The sequence below is a fragment of the Populus euphratica genome, unplaced genomic scaffold (assembly GCF_000495115.2).
Source record: "Populus euphratica unplaced genomic scaffold, PopEup_1.0 scaffold121.1, whole genome shotgun sequence".
Taxonomy (NCBI): Eukaryota; Viridiplantae; Streptophyta; class Magnoliopsida; order Malpighiales; family Salicaceae; genus Populus; species Populus euphratica.
The window spans coordinates 469246-480160 of NW_011499968.1; the positions used below are offsets into that span (position 1 = coordinate 469246).

The window sequence follows — 10915 nt, forward strand, 5'->3', positions numbered from 1 at the left end:
TTGAATAATAATGAAATTGAAAAAAAATAATTTCATAAATTATCTCAAATAAAATAAATAATAATCAAAATAATAAAGATCAAATCTAAAAAAAAAGATGAAGAAATTAAAATAATAATAATTAACATTTCATAAAGTATTTCAAATAAAATAAGTAACAATCAAAAGAATAAGGACCAAATTTGATAGATAAAAAATTTTAATAAAAAAATAATAGGAAAAAAGCAAATAACAATTATAAAAATGAGGACCAAAGTTAATATAAAAATTAAATTTTAAGAAATAAAATTGAAAAATAAATATTGAGAACAAAATATATATAGCAATCAAAACTTTCAGGATCAAATTTGATATAATCATCAAATAATGATATTTCTAAATTTTTCATAACTTCTAGAAAGTGTTTTCTGCCCAAAGTTTTCAGGAAAACACTTTCCTGAAAACCAAGCCAAATTTTCGTGTTTTCCGTTTACCAACTTTCCTAACAGCAAACAAATACAAGAAAGTTTGGAAAGTGATTTCCCAGAAATCACTTTTCGGAAAACAAACACAGTTAAAAAGAAAAACACTTTCCTGAAAACCAAGCCAAATTTTTCTTTGACTGAAAAGTGTTTTTCGTTGACCAGAAAGTGTTTTCTATTGACTGGAAAATATTTTTCATTGACTGAAAAGTGTTTTCCGTTGACCAACTTTTCTAATGATAAACAAACATGGGAAAGTTTGGAAAATGGTTTTCTAGAAACTACTTTCCAAAAAACAAACATGACCTAAGTGATCAAGAATAAGGAAATGATCATAACTCAATAAAACATAAATGATTTTATAGTGAACACAAGCTATTGCTTGCTTGACCTATTACATACATGGAATCTTTTTCGCAGAAGCAACACCCAAACCATTTGATATCTTATTTGTAAAGGGAATCCAATACCATGAATCTGCCACTCTAGTGTTGTTTAAATGTCAAATCCACTTGATATCTTTTTTGTACTGTAAAATTAGAAAGGTAAGACTGATCAAATAAATTGTAGAGAAAAGATAGCCTGCATAAACTGTGAACATAAAATTTGAAAACTCAAATGCTCGCAAAACTTACTTGGAAATATCAATTGCATTATCTAGTTTCTTCCAGCACCACATCTGCCAACATTCTTCTTTGTTTTCTTGCTCTTGAGATTCCATATATCTTCAACCATCCCAAAAAACCATGAAGGTTTTCTTGTTCTAAACACCATGTATCCCGTTGCAACTCCAAACACAAACCCACATCCATACCCTATTGTCACAGCTTTCCATCCAAATCCATCTCTAAACAATGTTGAATCATCTCCTTCATCAAAGCTTGATGGCGGTAATGATGGTGCCTCATCACCGTAACATTGTTTTAGTATTTGAAATCCACATAAACCCAAGTTTCCTTCAAATGAGCTTGCATCAAAGGTGTTGAACTACTCTCCACTTGGTATACGCCCCTCGAGCTGGTTATGTGAAAGGTTTAGGATTGCAAGAAATGTTAGACCCCCCAGCTGCGTTGGAATCCTTCCGGTAAGCAAATTTGAAGATAGATCTAATGATTCCAGATTGGTCAAATTTCCTAATGATGATTGGATTTGACCTGTAAGGGAATTATGAGAGAGGTTGAGCTGTTGGAGTGCTTTAAGCTTTCCGATCAACTTTGGAATCTCTCCAGTGAAATTGTTTTTAGACAAATCGAGTACTCTGATGGTACTTTGTATCTTCGTAAACTCAATTTCTACACCTTTCCATGTCATTTCTATGGAATAGACATAGCTAGAGTAATTTGTTGCATTCATGTAAACCATGTTTTGATCCGAGGCCATCATTGCTTCAAGACTATTGCAATACCCTGTTGGCAATGGCCCACTAAAATCATTGTCAGAGATGTCAAGAATCCGTAATTTAGAGAAGGAATTATGTGCAGCCGGACCCTTCCCAAAACCTTGGAGTTTATTCGATTTTAGGACAAGAATTTGGAGGTTTGGAAGCGTTTCTAGAAAGTAGGGAAATGTATCCTCAATCTTGTTGTTGCCAAGATCAAGAACTTGCAACATTGTGCAGTTGATGATAGACGATGATATTTTCCCTTCTATTTCATTTCCATTGAGGTTGAGATATTCCAAGCTATTCTCCTTTGAAAAAGTTGAAGGGATGGTGCCTTGAAGATTGTTCATGCCTAGATGCAATACTGAGAGCTGGCTGCTGAAGTTCCCCAAACATATGTAGAACCACTCAAGCTGTTATTGGACAAGTCCAGGAGGACAAGGAATCTCAGCTTGCAAATAGAAGAAGAAATCTCACCTGTCAATTTACTATTGGATGCAAGAATAAGGATTTGCAAGTTCTCTTGTTTGAAAATCGAACTTGGGATTGTACCGTGCAAGTGGTTATTGCTCAAATCAAGGTAAGTCAATGAATTGTGTTGGAATTCATTTATATTACCTATGAAATTATTGTTATGAAGGCCAAGATAATATAAAGAAGGAAGAGCAAACAAAAAGGATGGTATTGTTCCATTGAACAAGTTACCATATAAATATAGATAATGTAGATTGGAAAGGGTATTTAATTGAGAATAGATAGGGCTTATTGATGTACAAGGTTTCCAAGTGATGATGGGATATGACCGCTAAAATTGTTACTTGAGAGGTCTAAAAAGATTAGCTATGTGAGATTAAGTAGGGTTAGATCTGACCTTATAATGTTACAATTACGAAGAGACATATATTCTAATGATTTTAGATTACTAATTAAATCGTTTTCTAAATAAACTGAAATTCTTGTATTAGAATATAAACTGAAATTCTTGTATTAGAAAGACGCAACAAAAAGAGGACATTACTCAAATTGAACGAACGAAAAGAGCCAGCGAGGCCTTCGTTGTATGACAGATCCAGTGATTCAAGGTTTGGGAGAAGAAAGATGTTACCCGGGAATTTCCCCTGCAATCCACAGTCACTGAGGAAAAGAGATGAACAGGAAGAGGACAGGTTCGTCAAGGAATTAGGTGCAACCAAAGACATATTTACATAATCCAAATCGAGTTCTCTAAGCTTGGTTAGGTTTCGAACAAGCTTGTCAAATGAAATTGGTTCTAGACTTAGATAGCCATTGTCAGAGAGATCAAGTGAAATCAATTTGGAGAGATGAGAGATTTCCGACGGAACTTGACCTGTAAAGACTGAGCAATTTAGGTTAAGAAGTGTCAGATTGGAGAACTGGCCAAATCGAGAAGAAATATGGGAGCTATTGAAATCATTGTGAGAGAGGTCGAGCTTTTGAAGATGATGCAGGGAGAAGAGGGTGCTATTGGGATGGAGGGTGCCATAAAGCATGCTACAAGCGAGGTCCAGTCCAGTTACATGCCCTGCTTTCAGGTCACAAGTGACCCCATCCCACGAGCAGCAGTCTGTACCCTCTTTCCACGACTCTGTCCTGGGACGCTGGCAACGCCCCGAAGCAGAGCTATTAATGGAAAAGGCCTCTTTGAATTGGAGCAAAGAAAGACTTTGGTCAGGAGCACAGAAATGAGATGAAGAAATAGTTGAGTGGAAATGGAAGAGAAACAGAATGAAAGAGAGAGATTGGGAGAGGGACAGTGGTGAAAACCCCATGTTGTTTTCTTTGTTGTCCTCACCTCATGGACCAAATAAGGCTCTATTCGTCCCCTCTTGCACATGAATAAGATGTATTAGGCATGAATAAGATGTATTAGGGCCTCCTTTTAATACTCCAAAGGACCATTTAATTTTGACTTAGTCGAAACCTTCAATACCAATGCATTCAATGCCTCTTTCAATGCCTTTATCTTGAACCGAGTCATTGGACCATTTGGAACATGTAATGGGTCCTTGCTGGTGTTTCTAAGATGGTCCACATCATCCTTTCTCTCCTTGAAAGGATTTGACCTTAAATCTAAACCGATGCCTAACAACATAAAATCATCAACATTAAAGATAATACTAACACCATACTTATTAGAAAGATTAATTTTATATATGTTGTCATTGATCCTCTCTAAAACTTGAAATGGACCATCACCACGAGGCTATAATTTTGATTTTCTTTGGTTAGGAAATCATTCCTTACATATATGCACCCAAACCCCATCACCGGGTTTGAAAACAACCTGTTTATGTCTTTTAATTACTTTAGAAGTGTACAATCTATTCTTTTTCTATATTTGTAGTTGACCTCCCTCGTGGAGTTGTTTCACCATCTTTTTTTTCTTTTCACCATCTAAATTAACCCTTTCTTCAAAGGGTGAAGGAATTAAGTCTATAGGAGTTAATGGATTAAATCCATAAATAATTTTAAAAGGAGAAAAGTTGTTGGTGGAATGCATAATTCTATTATAAGTAAACTCAACTAAAGGCAAATATTTTTTCTAACTTTTCAGATTTTTTTGAATTACAACACATAAAAGTTGAGATAATATTTTATTCAGTACCTTAGTTTATCCTTCTGTTTAAAGATGATATATTATCGAAAATAAAAATTTAGTTCCCAACTTTCCACATATAGTCTTTCAAAAATAGCTAAGGAACTTAACATCATGATCTGACACTATACTCCTAAGAATGCTATGCAAACATACAATCTCCCTACAGAACAAGTTTGCGATATGAAATGCATCATTTGTTTTATGGCATGCAATAAAATAAATCATTTTAAAAAAACCATCAACCACAACAAAAATAAAGTCTCTATTTTTTTTTTTGACTTAGTAAACCTAAAACAAAGTTCATAGATATATCTAATCAAGTTCATAGAATTTTTGTATTTCATGCGACTGTTCATTCTAAAATGCAAAACTAAGAGGCTGTCGCTGAAGTTTCCTAAATAAGCATGGTGGTGTCGCTCAAACTATTATTTTACAAGTTAGACTTGAAGGAATTTCAGAGCAGCGTACCGGAAATTGAAGAAAATATTTAGTGAAAGTGTAGGAATAACATTACTGAACCATTACCGGAAAACAGAGCAGCCTACTAAAACTGACAAAGATTGGAGTTCCAAGGTTCTTGCCCTCAAGATTACCAAGTTAGTGTGGGATAGGAAAGATATTTCTTTTCCAGCATCAATAAGGGAAAACCAATCTTCATGATCAATTATTCATGAAGGTCAAAAGCAAAATTGACTTTGACTGCATAACAAGTTTGTGTGAGGGCTACACTGGTTCTCATATGTGATTTGTTATAATCCCAGCTAATTCTTCAAGGTATTTTTATTGATTTGTAATATTTGCATAGAAATCCCATGCATGCCTGAGGGTGTCATGGAAAAGTTTTGGTAATTGTTGCTTGTTGTGCTCTATCAAAAACCAGTGACTTCCATTGCAATGGATAGAAGATAGTATGGTTCCTCATGAGAACTAGAAGAAATTAAAGAAAGTGTTGTTATGAACTACAAGGGATAGCCATTGGTGTTAAAAAATATTAACCGGAGGATTTTATCTTTCCATTGTTTGAGCTTGCTGTGGATTTTTTAACCCTTTATTGAGTTTCTTCATTGGGATTCTTTCTTAGGCACCAAGGCCATTGTCCCAGTCAGACTCGCAGAGAATTCTTGGCACATCAACTAAGACTAGGGTTGCTGCAAATGAGTACAGGAGGTCAAGCTCACATTCACCTAGGTGGCCAGGTAGTCAGATGACTATCAGGTTCAAGCCATAACTTATACTCGTAGTATCTCAAATCTTGAATCTTCAGTCGGATAATCAGGACCCTTGAAATATTGATTTGTTTTTTCTTGATATCAGGCCAAGAGAAATTGTATTTTAAATTATTTTAATGTTTTTCCTATTCTGAAATGCTCTAAGTAGAATATGTTGTTTTTAGGCGACTCAAAATTGCAGATTTGCTGTAGCATAGAGCTCTTAGCGTGGTATTAATACCTATCTTGCTTTTCTTTTGCTTTACATATAAACTCGCCAATCACCAATGTCGACTGATTTTGTTGATCATTTTGTCTGTGTCAAAGTTGTGGAACATTGTTTGTTCATGTTGATATGGGTTTCTTACTCTTTTTAATAGTCATTTATGACTTACAAGTTATAGAATTACTCCATTTTGCTTGCAAATATTGCTGCTGTTGTGAGAACAGAATTGCTTTAATTCTTATAAAATTTAAAATACTCCATGAAAAGGAGATTGATTTAAGTGATTAAGAATAAGGAAATGAACACATAGAAAAGGACCTAAAACATAAATGTTTTTTATAGTTTACACAAATTATTGCTTGCATACATGGAATCTTTTTCATAGAAGTAACACCCAATTAACCTTGATGGAAAAAAAAGAAAAAGTAAAGGGAATCCAATACTATGAATCTGCCACCCAATTAACCTTGATGTTGTTTACGTGTGAAATCAACATGATATCTTGTTTGTACTGCAAAATTAGAAAGGTAACACTGATCAAATAAATTGTAGATAAAAGATAGCCTAACAAGAACTGTGAACATAAAATTTGAAAACTCAAATGCTTGCAAAACTTACTTGAAAATATCAATTGCATTATTTAGTTTCTTCTAGCACCGTATCTGCCAGCATTCTTCTTTGTTTTTTTGTCGTTGAGATTCCATTTATCTTCAACCATCCTAAGAAACCATGCAGGTGTTTTTGTTCTAAACACAACGTATCCTATTGCAACTCCAAACACAAACCCACATCCATACCCTATTGTCACAGCTTTCCATCCAAATCCATCTCTAAACAATGTTGAATCATCTCCTTCATCAAAGCTTGATGGCGGTAATGATGGTGCCTCATCACCGTAACATTGTTTTAGTATTTGAAATCCACATAAACCCAAGTTTCCTTCAAATGAGGTTGCAGTAAAGGTGTTGAACTGCTCTCCACTTGGTATACGCCCCTCGAGCTGGTTATGTGAAAGGTTTAGGATTGCAAGAAATGTTAGACCCCCCAGCTGCGTTGGAATCCTTCCGGTAAGCAAATTTGAAGATAGATCTAATGATTCCAGATTGGTCAAATTTCCTAATGATGATTGGATTTGACCTGTAAGGGAATTATGAGAGAGGTTGAGCTGTTGGAGTGCTTTAAGCTTTCCGATCAACTTTGGAATCTCTCCGGTGAAATTGTTTTTTGACAAATCGAGTACTCTGATGGTACTTTGTATCTTCGTAAACTCAATTTCTACACCTTTCCATGTCATTTCTATGGAATAGACGTAGCTAGAGTAATTTGTTGCATTCATGTAAACCATGTTTTGATCCGAGGCCATCATTGCTTCAAGACTATTGCAATACCCTGTTGGCAATGGCCCACTAAAATCATTGTCAGAGATGTCAAGAATCCGTAATTTAGAGAAGGAATTATGTGCAGCCGGACCCTTCCCAAAACCTTGGAGTTTATTCGATTTTAGGACAAGAATTTGCAGCTTTGGAAGCGTTTCTAGAAAGTACGGAAATGCATCCTCAATCTTGTTGTTGCCAAGATCAAGAACTTCCAACATTGTGCAACTGATGATAGACAGTGGTATTTTCCCTTCTAATTCATTTCCATTGAGGTTGAGATATTCCAAGCTATTATCCTTTGAAAAAGTTGAAGGGAGGGTGCCTTGAAGATTGTTCATGCCTAGATGCAATACTGAGAGCTGGCTGCTGAAGTTCCCCAAACATAGTGGTGTAGAACCACTCAAGCTGTTGTTGGACAAGTCCAGGACGCGAAGGAATCTCAGCTTGCAAATAGAAGAAGAGATCTCACCTGTCAATTCACTATTGGACGCAAGAATAAGGACTGTCAAGTTCTCTTGTTTGAAAACCGAACTTGGGATTGTACCATTCAAGTGGTTATTGCTCAAATCAAGGAATCTCAAAGAATCGTGTTGGAGTTCACTTATATTACCTATGAAATTATTGTCATGAAGGTCAAGATCTCGTAAAGAAGGAAGAGCAAACAAAAAGGATGGTATTGTTCCATTGAACAAGTTACCATATAAATATAGATAATATAGATTTGAAAGGGTATTTAATTGAGAATGGATAGAGCCTACTAGTTGATTATTTGATAAATCTAAATATGAAAGATTGACTAGGCTACCTAAAGAATCTGGAACTTGACCCATCAATTTATTGGAACTGAGATACAAGAAACGAAGCTGTGTCAAATTTCTAAGTGATGATGGGATCTGACCACTAAAATTATTATTTGAAAGGTCTAAAAATGTGAGATTACTAAATGATGATGGGATCTGACCGCTAAAATTGTTATTTGAAAGGTCTAAAAAGATGAGCTGTGTGAAATTACCAAGTAGGGTTAGATCTGACCTTATAATATTACAATTAAATAGAAACATATATTTTAATGACTTTAGATTACTGATTAAGTCGTTTTCTAAATAAACTGAAATTCTTGTATTAGAAAGATCCAACAGAGAGAGGACATTACTCAAATTGGACGAAGGAAAAGAGCCAGTGAGGCCTTCGTTGGATGACAGATCCAGTGATTTAAGTTTTGGGAGGAGAAAGATGTTACCCGGGAATTTCCCCTGCAATCCACAACCCCAAAGGTAAAGAGATGAAAAGGAAGAGGACAGGTTCGTCAAGGAATTAGGTGCAACCAAAGACATGATCAAGAACTTCCAACATTGTGCAACTGATGATAGACGGTGGTATTTTCCCTTCTAATTCATTTCCATTGAGGTTGAGATATTCCAAGCTATTATCCTTTGAAAAAGTTGAAGGGAGGGTGCCTTGAAGATTGTTCATGCCTAGATGCAATACTGAGAGCTGGCTGCTGAAGTTCCCCAAACATAGTGGTGTAGAACCACTCAAGCTGTTGTTGGACAAGTCCAGGACGCGAAGGAATCTCAGCTTGCAAATAGAAGAAGAGATCTCACCTGTCAATTCACTATTGGACGCAAGAATAAGGACTGTCAAGTTCTCTTGTTTGAAAACCGAACTTGGGATTGTACCATTCAAGTGGTTATTGCTCAAATCAAGGAATCTCAAAGAATCGTGTTGGAGTTCACTTATATTACCTATGAAATTATTGTCATGAAGTTCAAGAGATTGTAAAGAAGGAAGAGCAAACAAAAAGGATGGTATTGTTCCATTGAACAAGTTATCCGATAAACTTAGACTCTCTAGATTTGAAAGGGTATTTAATTGAGAATGGATAGGGCCTACTAGTTGATTATTTGATAAAATTAAATATGAAAGATTGACTAGATTACCTAGAAAATCTGGAACTTGACCTATAAATTTATTGGAAGAGAGATGTAAGTAACGGAGATGTACAAGGTTTCCAAGTAATGACGGGATCTCACCTCTAAAATTGTTATTTGAGAGGTCTAAATAAACGAGCTGTGTGAGATTATTAAGTGATGATGAGATCTGACCGCTAAAATTGTTACTTGAGAGCTGTAAATAAACAAGCTGTGTAAGATTACCAAATGATGATGGGATCTGACCGTTAAAATTGTTATTTGAGAGGTCTAAAAACAAGAGCTGTGTGAAATTACCAAGTAGTGCTAGATCTGACCTTATAATGTTACAATTACAAAGAGACATATATTCTAATGACTTTAGATTACTGATTAAGTCGTTTTCTAAATAAACTGAAATTCTTGTATCAGAAAGATCTAATTGAGAGAGGACATTACTCAAATTGAACGAAGGAAAAGATGACAAATCTAATGATTTAAGTTTTGGGAGGAGAAAGATGTTACCCGGGAATTTCCCCTGCAATCCACAGTCACCGAGGAAAAGAGATGAAAAGGAAGAGGACAGATTCATCAAGGAATTAGGTGCAACAAAAGACATATTTACATAGCCCAAACCCAGTTCTCTTAGCTTGGTTAGGTTTCGAACAATCTTGCGAAAAGAAATTGGTTCTAGACTCACATAGTTGTTGGAAGAGAGACCAAGGGAAACCAACTCGGTGAGTTGATCAAAATCATATGGAATTGAACCAGTAAAATCGTTCCCTCCAAGATCCAAGTACTGCAGGTGCTTAAATTTCCCCATTGAGGATGGGAGTTTTCCTTTCAATCTACAGTAATAGAGTTTGAGCGATGACAGAGAAGAAGACAGATTCATCAAGGAATCGGGAACAACTAGTGACATGTCTACTGAACTCAAATCGAGTTCTCTAAGCTTGGTTAGGTTTCGAACAAGCTTGTCAAAAGAAAGCTTGTCAAAAGAAATTGGTTCTAGACTCACATAGCCGTTCCAAGAGAGATCAAGAGAAACCATTTTGGAGAGGTGAGAGATTTCCGGCGGAACTTGGCCTGCAAGATCTGAACCACTTAGGTTAAGATGTGTTAGATTGGAGAACTGGCCAAATCGAGAAGAAATATGGGAGGAGTTGAAATCATTGAAAGAGAGGTCGAGCTTTTGAAGATGATGGAGAGAGAAGAGAGAATTATTGGGAAGGAGGGTGCCGTAAAGCATGCTGCAAGAGAGGTCCAGTGCAGTGACATGGCCGGTTTTCAGGTCACAAGAGACCCCATCCCACAAGCAGCAGTCTGTACCCTCTTTCCATGACTCTGTCTTGGGATATTGATCATATTGATAGTTTCTAGCAAACCAAAAAGGAGAACTCTGAATGGAGAAGGATTGTTTGAATTGAAGGAGAGAAAGAGATTGGCGATGAGCACACAAATGAGAAGAAGAAGAAGAAGAGTAATTTGAGGAGAGTGGAGATGAAATTGTTGAGTGGAAATGGAAGAGAAACAGAATGAAAGAGAGAGATTGAGAGAGGCACGGTGGTGAAAACCCCATGGTGGCTGGGCTTACAGGATTCAAAGTATAATTAACTGGGAATTAAAGATGAGAAGTGAAGAAAGGTATTAATTATTAGCAGTATTTATAGACGAAATCAAAGTGACTGGTTGAAGCATTAAACAAGTTTCCTAAGCTGAAAGAGAATCGGAGC

General features: G+C 35.9%; 1 protein-coding gene, 1 long non-coding RNA gene and 1 pseudogene across 2 annotated transcripts in view; 1 reads left to right on the top strand and 2 right to left on the bottom strand.

The window, feature by feature from the left end:
* LOC105139130 (receptor-like protein 12) overlaps positions 1–10891 on the bottom strand; it is a 36416-nt pseudogene extending 25525 nt beyond the window's left edge.
* LOC105139107 (uncharacterized) lies at positions 5141–5935 on the top strand. Its single transcript, XR_844922.1, has 2 exons — positions 5141–5236; positions 5544–5935. It is a non-coding gene; the product is annotated as an uncharacterized LOC105139107 (long non-coding RNA).
* LOC105139106 (receptor-like protein 12) overlaps positions 6211–10915 on the bottom strand; it is a 58081-nt gene continuing 53376 nt past the window's right edge. Inside the window, exon 3 of the mRNA XM_011045432.1 lies at positions 6211–6407. The gene's annotated coding sequence lies outside the window, so the exon portion shown is untranslated. The remainder of the gene's footprint in view (positions 6408–10915) is intronic.